The sequence below is a fragment of the Oryx dammah genome, unplaced genomic scaffold, assembly GCF_014754425.2.
Source record: "Oryx dammah isolate SB20612 unplaced genomic scaffold, SCBI_Odam_1.1 HiC_scaffold_29, whole genome shotgun sequence".
Taxonomy (NCBI): Eukaryota; Metazoa; Chordata; class Mammalia; order Artiodactyla; family Bovidae; genus Oryx; species Oryx dammah.
In genome coordinates, this window is record NW_024070213.1 from 84,398,139 (window position 1) to 84,415,742 (window position 17,604).

The window sequence follows — 17,604 nt, forward strand, 5'->3', positions numbered from 1 at the left end:
TGGCCACTGCTGAGTTTTCCAAATTTGCTGACATATTGAGTGCAGCACTTTCAAAGCATCATCTTTCAGGATTTGAAATAGCTCAACTGGAATTCCATCACCTCCACTAGCTTTGTTTGTAGTGATACTTCCTAAGACCCACTTGACTTCACATTCCAGGATTTCTGGCTCTAGGTGAGTGATCACACCATCGTGATTATCTGGGTCATGAAGATCTTTTTTGTACAGTTCTGTGTATTATTGCCACCTCTTCTTAATATCTTCTGCTTCTGTCAGGTCCGTACTATTTCTGTTCTTTATTGTGCTGATCTTTGCATGAAATATTCCCTTGGTATCTCTAATTTTCTTGAAGAGATCTCTAGTCTGTCACATCACACACCAAAAAACCTTTCTAAAATGTCTTTACCATTTCTTTACATTTCTCTCCTGCCATAGCTAATGTGTCTCTCTCCATCTTTTCTCCCCACATCAGCTCACCCCTCTCCTCCCCCACAACATTCTCCTGAACCTTCTCCACATAAGCTGGGGAGTTCAGTTGACCCTCTTCTCATTGTCTGTATCAGAGATGGCTCTCCCTGGGGCCTCCCTCAGTGGCTTAGTGCTCTGAGATTGGGTAAATAGTAAGTTGGGGGCTTCCCAGGTGGCCCTACTGGTAAAAAACCCACCTGCCATTGCAACAGATGTAAGAGATATGGATTTGATCTCTGGGTCAGGAAGATCCCCTGGAGGAGAGCATGGCAACCCACTCCAGTATTCTTGCCTGCTGCTGCTGCTAAGTCGCTTCAGTCGTGTCCAACTCTGTGTGACCCCAGAGACGGCAGCCCACCAGGCTCCCCCATCCCTGGCATTCTCCAGGCAAGAACACTGGAGTGGGTTGTCATTTCCTTCTCCAGTGCGTGAACGTGAAAAGTGAAAGTGAAGTCGCTCAGTTGTGTCCGACTCTTAGCCACCTGATGGAATGAAGACTGCCAGGCTCTTCTCTCCGTGAGATTTTCCAGGCAAGAGTACAGGAGTGGGGTGCCATTGCCTTCTCCGATTCTTGCCTAGAGAAACCCATGAACAGAGGAGCCTGGAGGGGTACAGTCCATAGAGTCACAAAGAGTCACACAACTAAAACGACTTAGCATGCACACAAACAGTAAGTTGGTCATGGCAGTTTAGTTAAGTCTGAGGCAGCTGAGTTACCCACTAAGAAGAGAGTATTCACCTGCTCAAAATAAGGCCATCAGCAGGAGATCTGCTGCTTACTTTTCCCCTTTCAAATTAAAGCAGTTGATCACCTTGGTTCTTGTCAGATGCAGCCCTTGCAGTCCACACCTGGTGTATATAGGTGTTTGTTTTGCATTTAACAGAACTGAAAGGACTCCTGTTTCATTTTCTTGTAACCACAGAATTTAAATATCTGTGGTTTGGCTTGTGGGCTCACTACTGGAAGGTAGTAAGCATTGCCATTTCCAGATAGATAAAAGAAATTAGAATAGTGCCTAGGACATAACAGGAATTTTAAAAGTGTGTGTTGATAAGGCAGATAGATTATATGATTGTGCTCATTTACTAAGGCTGCCATAACAAAGTACTACAGATGGACTGGTTTAAACAATAGAAACTTTTTTCCCCACAATTGTAGAGGCTGTAAGCCTGAGATCAAGGTATCACAGGAGTAATTTCTTCTAAGGCCTCCCCACTGGGTGTATAGATAGTCATCTTCACATGCTCTTCCTTCTATGTAAATCTGTGTCCTTATTTCATCTTCTTAAAGGGATGCCAGTCAGATTAGGACTCACCCAATTCCTTTCTTTCAATTTAATTACCTCTTTAAAGATCTTATCTCCAAATAAAATCACATTCTAAGGTATTCGGGGTTAAGACTTCAGCATGAGAATTTTGGAGGAAACAAAATTCAGCCCATAATCCAAAGCCGTACTTTATCTCATGCAATTTAGTCATGTACGGATGTGAGAGTTGGACCATAAAGAGGGCTGAGTGCCGAAGAATTGATGCTTTTGAACCGTGGTGTTAGAGAAGACTCTTGAGAGTCCCTTGGACTGCCAGGAGATGCAACCAGTCCATCCTAAAGGAAATCAATCCTGAACATTGGATTGACTAATGCTGGAAAGACTAAGTTGGAAGGACTAATGCTGAAGCTGAAACTCCAATACTTTCGCCACCTGATGCGAAGAACTGACTCACTAGAAAAGACCCTGATGCTGGGAAAGATTGAAGGCGGGAAGAGAAGGGCATGACAGAGGATGAGATGGTTGGATGGTATCACTGACTCGATGGACATGAGTCTGAGCAAGCTCTGGGAGATGGTGAAGGACAGGGAAGCCTGGCATACTGCAGTCCATGGGGTCACAAAGAGTCGGACACGACTGAGCGACTGAACAATAACAGAACAGAAAACAGCACAAATATTTACATGATTAACTTTATTGTTGATAGTGGCGGGACAGAATTAGGTTACAGGGTTCCTGGCACCCTAATCTGTGTCTACTGGCACTGTCTTTCCATCATGCTGGGATTACAGCATAATTGTTAGATGAATAGGCTGTGTAGTCATATAGACCTGAGTCTTTTAATTCTGGACCTGCTACCTATTAGCTACTTGACCTTGGATCAGTTCCTTAACATTTCTTAGTTCAGTTTCTGTATCAGTATGCCGGGGCTTCCTTGGTGGCCAGATGGTCAGATGGTAAGGAGTCTGCTTGCAATGCAGGAGACCTGGGTTCGATCCCTAGGTCAGGAATATCCCCTGGAGAAGGGAATAGCAACCCACTCCTGTATTCTTGCCTGGAGAATTCCATGGACAGAGGAGTCTGGCAGACTGCAGTCCATGGGGTCACAAAGAGTCAGATGCTACTAACACTTTTCACTTTCACTTTTCATGCTGGGATAATAGAACCTTCTTTACTGAGAGGGATGAGGATTCAAAGACATGATGATGTATCTTGTCAGAGAGGAAAACCTTTTCCTTTACTCTCTTAGGTTTACTGCCGGGGGCTGTCCAATATCAAACTAATGAAAAGTAGATTAAAAGGAGAAAAGACAATTTTTTATTAATATTTACATGAGTTCACAGACAAGAAGTGAAACTCAAAGAATTGGTTAGACTTGGGGTATTATACACCCATTTTAACAAAGGAAAGGAAATTTGAGCTTCAGGGGATGATAAACTGTGGGGAAATAACTAGGAGATATATGGGGGAACTAATGGAAGATAAGGGGTGTTTTAATAAGGTCTGTCTATGCAGACTCATCTCGATGTTACTCTCCATCTCCAGAGATAGAGTCACTCTTCCCTTCTTGGTGGGGGAGGACACCTTCGTAAAGGGCAATTGGTGCCCTGCTTTCAGGCAGACAAGGGAGAACAGAGTAGTCTTTCCATATCTGCTGCATCTCAGTTGCTTTCAGCTCAAAGTAATCCTTATACCAAACTGGCATTTTCTGATCCCCTTCGATGAAAAGTGCTTAGCACCAGATCTGGTCACAGTAAGTGCTGGATAATCAACTGTTATTAGAGCAAAATATATCCTTCCACTGTAGTCCTGGAGCCCAGCCATAGCAGCATGGAAAGGGAATGTCAACTTTAAAAAAATGCACAATGTGAGAGTTGCAAGTTAAGTTTCATTTGAGGCAAAATGAGGACTGCAGTCCAGGAGACAGCATCTCAGATAGCCCTGAGAAACTGCTTCCCCAGGCTGTAGTCCTCATTTTGCCCCAAATAAAGATTAACTAGCAATTCTCACATTGCAATTTCCTTTAAGTCAACAGTTATAGCAACTGACGAAGGAACCCAGAATGGACTTCCCTTCACCTGAACTCTGAGGAACTAGAGCCCTGGCACCATCTGCCCATCTGCCTCCTTGGACAGTCCAGACAAATTGGGTAAGTATCTCCTGGTTCTCAGATCTCCCGTATTGGTTGATGATCCTGAGTTTTACTTGGTAGTGGAGCAGATAACCTGCCCTCTCTCAGCTGACAGATACTGCAGGGGGCCCAGTTGAAAGATACTGGGGCATACCCACTCAGTGTGTAGACACTAGGTGGGGCTCAGTTGAAAGATACTGAGGAATACATGACCAGTTGGAAATGAAAGACACTTTGAGCGGGTGCTGGTTGAAAGATACTAGGAGAATACCACCCCCACCCCCCATCCAGGGGAAAGAAGCTGGGTGGGGCTTGGCTAAGGAATACCCACTCCATTAAAATATACTGGTCGGGGCTGGTTGAAAGATACCAGGGTTTGCTTAGCTCTAGGAGACTGACTTGTCGGTGCTGAAAGGTTACTTAAGAGGCTGATCTGACGCTTTTACAAGGGACATCAGAAAGCCAGCCTCTTAACTAAAACCTCAGCCAGGGTTATGTATATACAAAACTTATACTTGCAAGTACTTACTTACTTGGGGAAATGATACTAAAAGAGATCCCAACAAAAAATGACCAAATTGTAGTTCTTTTGATATTCCAAAATTAGTATTTACGGGCACACAGTTAGAAAAAGCTGGCCATAAGGTCAAACAGAGTGAATGGAATACTTACTTTGATTGGTATCTAGAAGCTTCTCTTAAAACTGTAGAACAAAAAAAGGCTGCTAACAGTCTGTCACTGATTCTGTCTCTCCCTCTCTTATTTTCTTCAGTCTGAATTGCTTGGCCAGATGCTGCCTCTCTCTTTTTTATCTCTTCCAACTCTTCTACCTCCTGCTGCTCCCCTGGCCCCAGGAAAGGAGGATTAAAACAAAACAAAAACTTTGAAGCAATATTCTGACTTGACACCTAAGTCATTCTCTAACTGCCAAAATGATCCTTTGCTTAAGTCTGCCTCTTCAGTTCAGCTCAGTCGCTTGGTTGTGTCCGAATCTTTGCAACCCCATGGACTACCACACGCCAGGCCTTCCTGTCCATCACCAACTCCCAGAGTCCACTCAAACTCATGTCCATTGAGCTGATGATGCCATCCGACCATCTCATCCTCGGTCCTCCCCGTCTCCTACCGCCTTCAATCTTTCCCAGCATCAGGGTCTTTTCAAATGAGTCAGTTCTTCACATCATGTGGCCAAAGTATTGGAGTTTCAGCTTCAACATCAGTCCTTCCAATGAACACCCAGGACTGATCTCCTTTAAGATGGACTGGTTGGATCTCCTTGCAATCCAAGGGACTCTCAAGAGTCTTCTCCAACAACACAGTTCAAAAGCATCAATTCTTCAGTGTTCAGCTTTCTTTATAGTCTAATTCTCACATCCATACATGATTACTGGAAAAACCATAGACAGACCTTTGTTGGCAAAGTAATGTCTCTGCTTTTTAATATGCTGTCTAGGTTGGTCATAACTTTCCTTCCATGGAGTAAGTGTCTTTTAATTTCATGGCTGCAATCACCATCTGCAGTGATTTTGGAGCCCCCCAAAATAGTCTTATACTGTTTCCACTGTTTCCCCATCTATTTGCCATGAAGTGATGGGACTGGATGCCATGATCTTAGTTTTCTAAATGTTGAGCTTTAAGCCAACTTTTTCACTCTCCTCTTTCACTTTCATCAAGAGGCTCTTTAGTTCTTCTTCACTTTCTGCCATAAGGGTGGTGTCATCTGCATATCTGAGGTTATTGATATTTCTCCTGGCAATCATGATTCCAGCTTGTGCTTCATCCAGCCCAGCGTTTCCTATGATGTACTCTGCATATAAGTTAAATAAGCATGGTGATGATATACAGCCTTGACGTACTCCTTTTCCTATTTGGAACCAGTCTGTTGTTCCAGGTCCAGTTCTAACTGTTGCTTTTTAACCTGCATACATGTTTCTCAAGAGACAGGTCAGGTGGTCTGGTATTACCATCTCTTTCAGAATTTTCCACAGTTTGTTGTGATCCACACAGTCAAAGGCTTTGGTGTAGTCAATAAAGCAGTAGATGTTTTTCTGGAACTCTCTTGCTTTTTCGATGACCCAGCAGATGTTGGCAATTTAATCTCTGGTTCCCCTGCCTTTTCTAAATCCAGCTTGAACATCTGGAAGTTCACAGTTCACATATTGTTGAAGCCTGGCTTGGAGAATTTTGAGCATTACTTTACTAGCAATGTGAGATGAGTGCAATTGTGTGGTAGAGCATTCTTTGGCATTGCCTTTCTTTGAGACTGGAATGAAAACTGACCTTTTCCAATCCTGTGGCCGCTGTTGAGTTTTCCAAATTTGCTGACATATTGAGTGCAGCGCTTTCACAACATCATCTTTTAAGATTTGAAATAGCTCAACTAGAATTCCATCACCTCCACTAGTCTGCCTCTTAGAAGGCTTAGATGAGGATTTGGCTACTCTAGTCAAAAGAAAAAAAAAACAATCTATGTTGATCTGTGTTACACACTAATGCTTGTTACACTGGCTGACCAACTTTTCAGAACCATTAACAGAAAGAAAAGAGGGTATCTATAAAAGTTATGAACCTTTAATTGCACCAATATAAGTGCACAGTGCCAGTCAAAGGTTAACCAACCCCCAACCAGTTTCAGTTCAGTTCAGTCACTCAGTCATGTCTGACTCTTTGCAACCCCATGAACTACAGCACACCAGGCCTCCCTGTCCATCACCAGCTCCAGGAGTGCACCCAAACCCATGTCCATTGTGTCAGTGATGCCATCCAACCATCTCATCCTCGGTCGTCCTCTTCTCCTTTTGCCCTCAATCTTTCCCAGCATCAGGGTCTTTTCAAATGAGTCAGCTCTTCATATTCAGGTGGCCAAAATATTGGAGTTTCAGCTTCAACATCAGTCTTCCAATGAACACCCAGGACTGATCTCCTTTTTTTTTTCAAGCTAACTTTCTCTACTGATTGGAACCAGTTTAATTCCAACCAGTAGAGAAAGTTAGCTTGAAAAAAAATAATATATATATATAAGTATGTGTATATACTAAGGGACTATGGGCTTCCCAAGTGGCTCAAGTGATAAAGAATCCAACTGCCAATTCAGGAGATGTGGGTTTGATACCTGGGGCGGAAAGATGCCCTGGAGGAGGAAATGGCGACCCACTCCAGTATTCTTACCTAGGAAATCCCATGGACAGAAGAGTCTGGTGGGCTTCAGTCCATAAGATCTTGAAGAGTCAGAGAGCATTGAGCACGGGCACACAGCCACACACACATGCCTAAAGGAATAAGTCCAACTGAGAAGAACTTGATCACTTATCTTACCTATGAGTTGGGCATGTGTTCTCAGTCATGTCCCACTTTTTGCGACCCCATGGACTGCAATCCACCAGACCTCCTCTGTCCATGGAATTTTCCAGGGAAGAATACTGGAGTGGGTTGCCATTTCCTTCTCCAGGGGAGGGATTGAACCCACATCTCTTGCATCTCCTGCATTGGCGTGCATATTCTTTATCACTGTGCCATCCAGACCATCTCTAATTCTTAAAACTGAAAAAAACAAAACTCAACAGGGAAAGCATTTTAAAATCTTTCTTATAAGTTAGTGAGTTTTATATTAAGATATCTAATTCAAAATTAAGTTTTAAAAATAAAGGTAGCTCTCTTGTTGTGTCTGTCTGAATATATGTATGTCTCAGTATGTGTCTTTCTTTGTCTTTCTGTTGCAGGATGGAGGACACCTTCCAGGGCCCAGAAGTAGGCTCTCATCTAACACCCAGAAATGAATTATCTGAAGAGATAAATGAGCTGACAAAGAAAGAGATTTTATTGGAAAGGGTGCCCTGGTAGAGAGCAGTAGGGTAAGGGAACCCAGGAGAACTGCTCTGCCTCATGGCTCACAGTCTCAGGTTTGATGATAATGGAATTAGTTTCTGGATTTTCTTTGGTCAATCATTCTGACTCAAGAGTCCTTCAGAGTGGCACATGAATTGCTCAGCCAAGATGGATGCCAGCAAGAAGGATTCTGGGAGGCGGTCAGACACGTGGTGTCTCCTTTTGACCTTTCCTGAACTCTTCTGGCTGGTGGTGACTTATCAGTTCCATATTCCTTACTAGGATCTCCTGTGATAAAATAACTCACGCAAATGGTTATTATGGTGCCTGGCCACGGTGGGCAGTTTTAGTTAGTGTGCTTCCCCTAACATTTGGTTAGTATTGCCAAGGTTAATTTGTAAATGAGCTCAAATTTATTGGCCTAGAAAAAAGTAAGCACTTACAAATCAAACAATTTTAAACACAAGAAAATTTAGCTGAAAAAATATAAGAAAATTGTAAATACAAGAAAAATTGGGCTTCCCTTGTGGCTCAGCTGGTAAACAATCTGCCTACAATGCGAGAGACCTGGGTTCGATCCCTGGGTTGGAAGATTCCTTGGAGAAGGGAAAGGCTACCCACTCCAGTATTTGGCCTGGAGAATTCCCTGGACTGTATAGTCCATGGGGTCTCAAAGAGTCAGACACGACTGAGCGACTTTCACTTCACTTCAAGCTGAAAAACCCAGGGAGGAACACACCGAGACACACAGTAATCAAACTGACAAAAAATAAAGACAGAGGTAAAATATTAAAAGCAACAAGGAAGAACCGACAAATAACATATAAGAGGACTTCCATCAGGCTATCAGCTGATATCTCAGCAGAAACTCTACAAGCCAGAAGGGAATGGCACGATATATTTAAAGTCATGAAAGGGAAGAACCTACAACCAAGAATACTCTACCCAGCAAGACTCTCCTTCAGATTTGATGGAGAAATCAAGTTTTCCAGATAAACAAAAGTTAAGAGAATTTAGCACCACCAAATCAGCTGTACAACAAATGTTAAAGGAACTTCTCTAGACAGGAAACACAAAAGATGGAAAAGACCTACAGAAAATAAACCCAAAACAATTAAGAAAACTGTAATAGGATCAGTTCAGTTCAGTTCAGTCGCTCAGTTGTGTCCGATCTTGCGACCCCATGAATCACAGCACGCCAGGCCTCCCTGTCCATCACCAACACCTGGAGTTTACCCAAACTCATGTCCATCGAGTCAGTGATGCCTTCCAGCCATCTCATCCTCTGTTGTCCCCTTCTCCTCCTGCCCCCAACCCCTCTCAGCATCAGAGTCTTTTCCAATGAGTCAGTTCTTTGCATGAGGTGGGCAAAGTATTGGAGTTTCAGTTTCAGCATCAGTCCATCCAATGAACACCCACTGATAATTACCAAAGGCACCAACCAAAAGACATAGACTGGCTGGGGAGACGAATACGTGTGCATTTATGCAATTCCATTTACCACATCACTCTGCCTGACTCCCCAAATTGTATGCAATTATTTTATATTGTTAGGTTAATCTTTATCCCATTATGGCTTATAATCATAACTATTTTTTATTTTTTGTCTGGCTATTAATTGTAAAAACCGATAAGCATTTTTTACTATTGTGATTATGTAACTACTAATCACTTAAGACCATTGTATCATGATGGGTCAACAGAAAAATAATAGACCTCTATACCACCAAAACTAGGATCTAATAGAAAAACCTATAGTCACTTTTTGAAACCCATATGCATATCTGAATTTTTTGAAAAATACAAATGCCCGGGTATTGCTTCTTTTTCTCCAGAGCTCTAATGAGCAACCAAGTTTAAAAACAACTGGTCTATATGATGATATTTTCCTTTTATCCAGCTTGTTTCACTTTCCTGTTTCATAGTCAGTGCTCCCATTTCATTTAGTTCATGTTTTTCAATTTCTCCATCTCTTCTTTTTTTTATGTTCTTTCTCAAGCCTTTATCAAGAATAGTAAAAAAGCTTTTATATACATATATGTAAAGTATGTATATAATGTATATTTTAGAAAAAACTGAATTTTTGCCTAGCTGAAAAATCTATGACATTTTGATCCCACTTGTTTGACTAAGTATTAATAGAATGCTAGATTTCTACTTAAAAGAAAATAGATATGCAACAAGCAACAAAGGTTTACTTTACAGCTTAGGGAACTATAGTCAATATCTTGTAATAACCTATAATGGAAAATAATTTGAAAAAATAATGTATATGTATAGCTGAATTGGGTCTTCCCAGGTAGCTCAGATGGTAAAGAATCTGCCTGCAATGTGGGAGACCTGGGTTCAATCCCTGGGTCAGGAAGATCCCCTGGAGAAGGGCATGGCAACCCACTCCAGTATTCTGGCCTGGAGAATTCCACGGACGGGGGAGCCTGGTGGGCTACAGTTCATGGAGTTGCAAAGAGTTGGACACGACTGAAGCGACTAACACGCACACACATAAGTAAATCACCTTGCTATATACATGAAACATCACAAGTCAACTATACTTCAGTAAAATAAATGTGTATTAAGAAAAAATAAAAAATCTTTACAAAAAAAAGACAATTAAGCTAAATAAGTTTCAGTTTTACATAAACTGAAAAATATCCAATATTAAATTAGTTCCTGGTATTAATGTTAGTCAATCTAATATAAACATGTTTTAAAGTCATCAATATAATAATCCATTATAATACTTTAATTGTGCCTAGGTTTAGCATAGTTAAATAAAATCTTATTATAGCTATTGCAATTTTGTTAGCAAGGAAAGAAATTCAATGTAAAGAAACTTTTAAGGAAAGAAAATGTAAATAAAATAAAAGCTTTAAATAACTTCTACTAAAAAATAATTATGCTTTAAATATTTCTACCTATTTAGTCTCTCTAAATTTTGCTAAATTAAATTTCTAGGGCTGTGCTAAATTAAGTAAAGGAAGTTTATTGAACATCTAGGTCACTCCCAAATAAAATAAGATACAAAACATTAATTACTATATACTGGCTTCCTCTTACAGAAAAGCTGAAGATATTTCAACTATTAATAAATATGTTTGGTGCCATCCTAAGATGTTCTCTGTAAGAAAGCAAATTTTTTTTAAACTATCACTGGTATTTATGCTAACCAAGCTACAAAATGCTAATATAAAAGTCAGTTCACGGTTCCTTAAGTAAAGTAGGATTTGTGTTTTCAGTAAAGAAGGTGTGAGGAGTGGCATTGCATTTTATTTTAAAAGAAGGAAATAGATCTGAGTTACAGGTGACCGTTTTTGGATGGGCAGATTGAGTAATGGTTACAAAGAGGTTTGTGGAAAGTGGACCCTGAAAAAAAAATTTGTGCATGGTACAAGTTTTCTTAAAATGTGTAACTGCCTTTAATATCAGATTTTAATTTTTTTACTTTTAAGCTATCTGCTCCGTATATACCTTTGAAATCTCTTATTGTTACTTTGGCTAAGTAAATAACTATTGTTTTACTGTAACCTATGATCTTATCTGACTAATTGTTCTAAATCCTTTTAATATTCTTTGACAAAATTTCCTAAATCAAATTCTAATGAAGTCTTTTTGACCTCTAGCTAACTTTGGGATGCTTCAAAGTGCTCCTGAAACATCCCAATGAGAGATGGTAGACTAATTAGGTTCATCTGCTATGTTAAATTACATGGGAAGTATTGTCAAATGAGTAATAAATCTTCTCAGATTTATATTGCAATATTGTATATTAAATGTTATTAATATAAATATTCTAAAATTTATATGGAGTTCCTAAAATGCTGACATATCCTGGTAAAATGTTATCAGTCATAATTCTAGTTATTATCTGCAAGTGTTGTATAGCACAGCAGTAACCAAGTTACTTTGTATTGTAATCAAATTTAAATGTGACTTAAGTCTTTTGTTGATATACAGTTATCGTTTTATTCTGACCTTTGCACAAAAACGCTTCCTCTTCAAAAAGATTAATAAAAAACTTTTAAATAAATGTAAGTTTTTAACTTTCAGACCATAATGCTGAACTGGGTAGGAAACTTCAAAATCGTAATGAGAAACCTGATGGCTTCATAAACTGTTAACAAAAAGTTAGTTAACAAAAGGACTGAGTACACTGGTAAAAGTGGTTATAATTTTTATTGTTTCTGTCTTAAAAATTACTGGGTTGAATGTGTGTTTTCCAGATGTAAGGAAAACCTTCCCCTCAAATTAATTGTGACTTATAGTAATTTGGTAATCATACTTGTGTAAGCAAAATTAAGACATTAATCTTTTTTCTCTATCTGGTCCCTCCAAAGATTGTAAACTCTTAGGTTTTCAGCAACTTTCTCAGATAAATTAGGAAAGCTACCTCACCAACAGGTACAAAAACCTCAAGGTATTTTTGAGGACCTTGTAAAGGGAGGAATTCACCTAGATCTGTACGTAAAACTGTAATAAGCCCTTGGTGTATGCTTCCTAGTCTTAAGAGTTTGTTTTTTTTTTCAGCTTCAATTTAAAACTCCTTATTAAAAATGTTAATACAGTGAAAGCCTATATGATCAATTATATTTATATAGATTATCAGGTCAATTTTTTTTCTTAAACCAAACTTATTTTGCAACAAATTAGTCTTAACTTGTTGAATATATTTGGTAAAAATAAGGGTAATTTAAAAAAAAGATTGTTTCAGTAAATGTTAAATTCCAGTTTTGTTAATGAAGGTCTGTATTTACTGACTCACTTCCCAGATAGTTCCTTGCTATTATGCTATATTAATTTAAAGTTAATTAAATTACTTGAAAAAAAAAAAACACTTTTGTTTCTAAAGCTTGTGTCAATAACCTCTGTATAAAATTCAGATGCCCATGAGCTGCAAATAGGAAATTATATATACCCAAAAGGGCTGTCTCCTACCTAGATAAAAACACTTTTTGTCAGGTTCTCTTAACTAGCTCATGCACAATAAAACTGAAGGGACCTTGACTCTTGAATTAATTCTCACTTCTAAAGGCCACTACACCAGACTGGTCTATAAAGAGAACTGCTGATCTCAAACTCACCTTAAAATAATGCTCAAAGAAAGCTACACCTGCACCAGAATAGAGGAAGAAAAAAAAAAAGACATCAAAAGTAAGCACCTTACCCAAAATGCTGAACCTGATTTGTATGATCACTCATAATGTTTTGTTAACTTCTTAGACCTCTGCATATAAATCAGATGTTTTTCTATCATGGACATGATCCTATGCTAGTTTTAAAAACCAACCCAATTATTGGTTTGTGGCCAATTACCTGCATCTAGTACCTCTAGATTACCTTTGTGGATGTCTCCACTCCAAGGCTGTAATTAAATCACCCTTAAAAAATTATTTTACAAAAAGCTCAGTCCTGTTCAGGTGACTCTTAATATTATTAGGTGGAATCCTCTCACCTGGCCAATTAATACCTGCTCTGACTCTGGCCATAATATGAATTTTCTTCTAAGTAACTCAAGCTCAATAAAAGCAACAAGCAAAAATTCAGTCAAAAAGATAAAACCTCTCACAATTACATAGAAGTTTAAAAAAAAATGTTCTGGATTGCACATTTATAGAATAGATTTATGTAGTTAACACCAGGCTATGGTCATTTAAAATTTAAGGCTTCTTTTATCTTGGGAACAATTAAATTATGCTAAGAATAACTGGCCTAGCACACTAAAAAATTGGGCTAGAAGCTTTATAAACAGTGCCAGTATATAACTTCCCACTGGATTAAGTCAAATAACCGAAGAATATACTGCGTTACACCTAATGAAAGTTTTTAGCTTAATTCTTACTTATAACTTTAATAAAACTGCTAGCTATACTATTTGTACTTTGCCTATTTTTCATGAATGTTGTTTCTTTCATTGCCAAATGTGTAACTAAATCTCCAGTGAAAATAATGATGACTAGCCAATTTAAAGCAGTTAATCAAATATACTGTTCTGTATGCAATCAATGGATGTAATAATATAACTCTAAATATAAAAAGATAAAGCAAAAGGGAATTTTTTCCTAGACTGTGTTAAAAGACAGGTCCAAATATCTTTGACTATAAAAGCCTAGTCCAGTAACAAACATTAAGTGGTTTCTCAGTGAAACCTTTGCCAAACCCAAAAATGAGCCTTCCCAGCACTATAGGATAAAATGGTTGTAAAATACCTCCCGAAGTATGGTCAAATTTATGACCATGAGGGGGCCCTGTCAACTACAAATTGGCACTTGCCATGGGTGCTTACCATCTACCTCTACAAGGATTAAATCATGTGCTGCTGCAGCTGCTGACCTTCAATACCCCCTGAAGGAGCTCAGGGTGGAAAGTAGAAATGAAGCACTCTGTGCTCAGAAAAAAAACCTGGCAGAACAGGTCTTCAGATAATTAGATATTCTCAGAAGCTGATTTTATGAGCTCAATTCTTATATCTTCTCATATCTAAAAAAGCACTAAAATCCTTCATGGTGATGACTATTCCTCATGACTAGCAGAAGCTTCACAAGATGAGCAGAAATTTCTACCAAAAAATATATATATGTGCTGGATTGCATGTATTCCCCATTTACCAAAATCACATATATACTGTCTGTCCCCCTTGCCTCTTTGGAGCAGTTTCTCAGAGCTATCTGAGGTGCTGTCTCCCAGACTACAGTCTTCATTTTGCCCCAGATAAAACTTAACTCACATCTGTCACGTTGTGCATCTTTAAGTCAACAGAGACACAGCAATTCTTTTTTCCCCTCCAGTGTTTCTACCTAAGCTCTCCTGCAAACAAGATTTCCCACACATCAGACACATTTGATCCACCCTGAGCACTCACTCAAGTCTACATTCCTTTGCCACAGTGCTGGTTCAGGTTCATACAGCATAGACTGCCCTCTGTTCATCTCCTCACCAGCCTCCCAGATGGAACACCAGAGAAATTTCACAATTCTCCATGTGTTCCCCACTGCCTTCAGGGTAAAGTTCAAATGCAAAGCCCAACACCATCTGCTCTGCACCTAACTGTTCAGTCTGATTCCCCTCTTCCCTCAGCTCACCAATGAACTAATAGTGATCACTGACTCAGGGTGCTTTCTCCTGCCTTTGAGTCAGGGATATCATTGCATGAAGCTTCTCTCTCCACCTTACTCACTCAAACATTGCCTGCTGTTGGTAATACTTCTTAGCTATCCTACAGCCATCGTTTCCCATTCTGGCTGACTGAGGTGTCCCTCTGTGCCCCCTCTCCACTACAGCATTATAATTGTGCATTTTCTTCCTTGACTCTGCCTTTAAGTCTGGAGGTCTTTGAAGAAGGGATCACACTGCGTTCATCTCAGATTCCTAGTGCCCAGCACAGGCCTGGCACAATTGAGGAGGCTTTCCTTAAATCCCTATTGAATCAGTGATGTCTGTCAATGGTGACACTGGAAACCAATGATAATTTAAAAGCCTCATCTCTGCTCTGAAGTTCAGGGCTTCTGTAAAGAGTATATGAGGGGAAGACGAGGTGACTGGCATTGATTTTGCAAAAACATGTGGGTGAAAGGAATGGTTGTAATGTAATGAAATAGCCTTCATACGTTTCCTTGTGGAAGATATATGTTAATTTCCCAAATGTATGAGCATCTGTGTATTTTCATGGGGAATACACAGTGCCTTTTCTAACACTGAGATGCTTGAAATGGGGTTATTTCCCTTTCAAATGAAAACCAATTAAATAAATTATATTTTTTTCCTTTGGTGCTTACTAAGTGTGGGAGTTGTCTCCAAACATTACTAAATGTTCTAATTTAGTCATACATGGGCTGGAAGAATGTAGTATAATTGCTAAGTCCAGAGTAAGTTGTTCTAAATATTTTATCTTGTTCAGCATATGCTGTTTTTAAAAAAACCCTCAAACTATAACTGTCAACATTCAATTCACAAAAAGTAAACAACAGCTGAGTATAATGGGATGATAAAGAATCTCTCCATAATTCCCACCATATGGCAAAGACTAGGTCCATTTTGATCACGTTTATCAACTGAGTTATTTTCTCTCTGAATTCTTCCTATAGGAAAAACATCCCCAGGAAAACTAGAGGCATTTTCCTAAAGCAGACAGAAGGACATGAGAAACCGTTGTATGGTATGGCTGGATCACAGATGGGAAGAATCTAAAATTCACTATGGCAATTGAAAGGGCTGAAAAAAAATCACCTATTTCTGTAATGGCAGACATTCTAGAAGCATCACACATGAAATGAACACACATAAGTAGAAAATGCATGGATACATTTTTAGTTATCAGTTTCCATTTCTGAAACAAGCTCTCATTGGCCCAGTTCGTGATATTTCTTGTCATGATTTGGATTAATTTAAAATGCATGGACAATTAATCTGCTTCTAAGCAAGGGAAGCTGCTTGAAATTTCTTCTTCTTTTTAGTTTCTTCCCAAAGATTTTTTTTAATGTGAACTGTATTTGAAGACTTTGTTGAATTTGTTATAATATTGTTTCTGTTTTGTATTTTGGTTTTGCAGCCACTCCTTAAGTTCTCCGACTCAGGGATCGAACCCACACCCCTGCACTGGAAGGTGAAGTCTTAACCACTGGACCTCCAGGGAAGTCCTTCTTCAATTTTTAAACAAATTAGATATTTTGTATATGGGATTTTAAAGTCAAAGGTGATACAAACCATTTCTCTTCCAAGTGAAGTACTAGACAGAGAGCAAGGCATATTCTGGCTGCTGTTCCAACCAGATACTTCAAAAACTGCCTTAGAAGAGAAAAGTAGGGCCCTTCTCCAAAGACCAGGGCTTGCTTCTTGGGTGAGAGAGATAAGGAGCAGAAGGCCAGCTTGGGGATAAAGGGCTTTGTGAAAAAACACCGAGGAACAGAGCAGTCCTCTTGTTTTCCCACAAGAATGATGACAACCTATCTTAAATCCTTTTTGGAATGAGCAGCAGGGTTTGGGAGGCGGTATTGAGTGAATAAATTAATATATAATAGAACTAATTAATTAATAACCACACTTAGTCAGAGAAGAATGAACAAGAAGGTCTTGCCAAGGACCCTCAGGAGGAATAGGCAAGTTCTACATGATCCAATGGAGGGGAAGTAAAGCAATCTGGAGGCCAATGACTGCTTTCTGAACTTTAATTTTCTGGAGATTATGATCAGTATTGTGAATGTTTTGCAACTCTAAAACTCCATAAAGCGGTACTTAGTTCATTCTGTTTGTCTCCTTGAGGTGCTATTTTTAAAAAATGATGGCATTACAATTAATCAGGTTAATCTCTGAGTAAAAATAAAGGCTGTCTTTTCTGAGAGCTCTTCATCATGCCAGGCAGGGTGTCTATCCCCACACAATGACTCTTTCTGTATAGAGACTCTGTTGAGCTCAAAAGGAGCTCCAAGGAGAAACAAGATAAGTGCCAGAGAGATAGCACAATAAACAGGCATACATACCACTCAGTTATTTAAGGCTACTTGAAGGAACACAAAAGAATTCTAAGAAAACTAAGGGACTTAAGAGAAAAACTCAGGGTGTTTTGTCTGAAAAAAAATCTGTTATGTTCATTGTAATGATTCTTGATGGAAAAGATGGTGTTACCATTTCCTGAGACACAGAAAAGGAAGAGTCAGGATTCTGGAAGGAAAACATCCTTAATCATGAAAGGAGAGCCTGAGTGATGGGATGTTTGATTGGTTTCACTTCCATCAATGTCTGGGACCTGCTCAGCCCTGTCCTGGAGGAATTAAGAAAAGTAGAAAATGTGTGTAAGGTCAGGAATCACTTTAGGCATGAGAGTCCCACGAAGCACACCAAACCTAGGACAGAACAGGACAGATAGCCAAAGGGAACAGAATGGGTCTTTTCTCAAAGAAAATATAAAACACTTTGAGCTGA

The 17,604-nt window shown here is 39.3% G+C and overlaps 1 protein-coding gene across 3 annotated transcripts in view; it reads left to right on the plus strand.

Moving 5' to 3' along the window:
* Positions 1-16,186, plus strand: part of LOC120857930 (PC-esterase domain-containing protein 1B-like) — a 201,189-nt gene extending 185,003 nt beyond the window's left edge. For 2 of the 3 annotated variants that reach the window (XR_005719778.1, XR_005719780.1), the window contains 3 exons: positions 3,765-3,885; positions 7,587-7,718; positions 15,771-16,186. The gene's annotated coding sequence lies outside the window, so the exon portion shown is untranslated. The remainder of the gene's footprint in view (positions 1-3,764; positions 3,886-7,586; positions 7,719-15,770) is intronic. The other variant, XR_005719779.1, reaches the window with a different exon arrangement.
* The last annotated feature ends 1,418 nt before the right edge of the window (positions 16,187-17,604 follow it).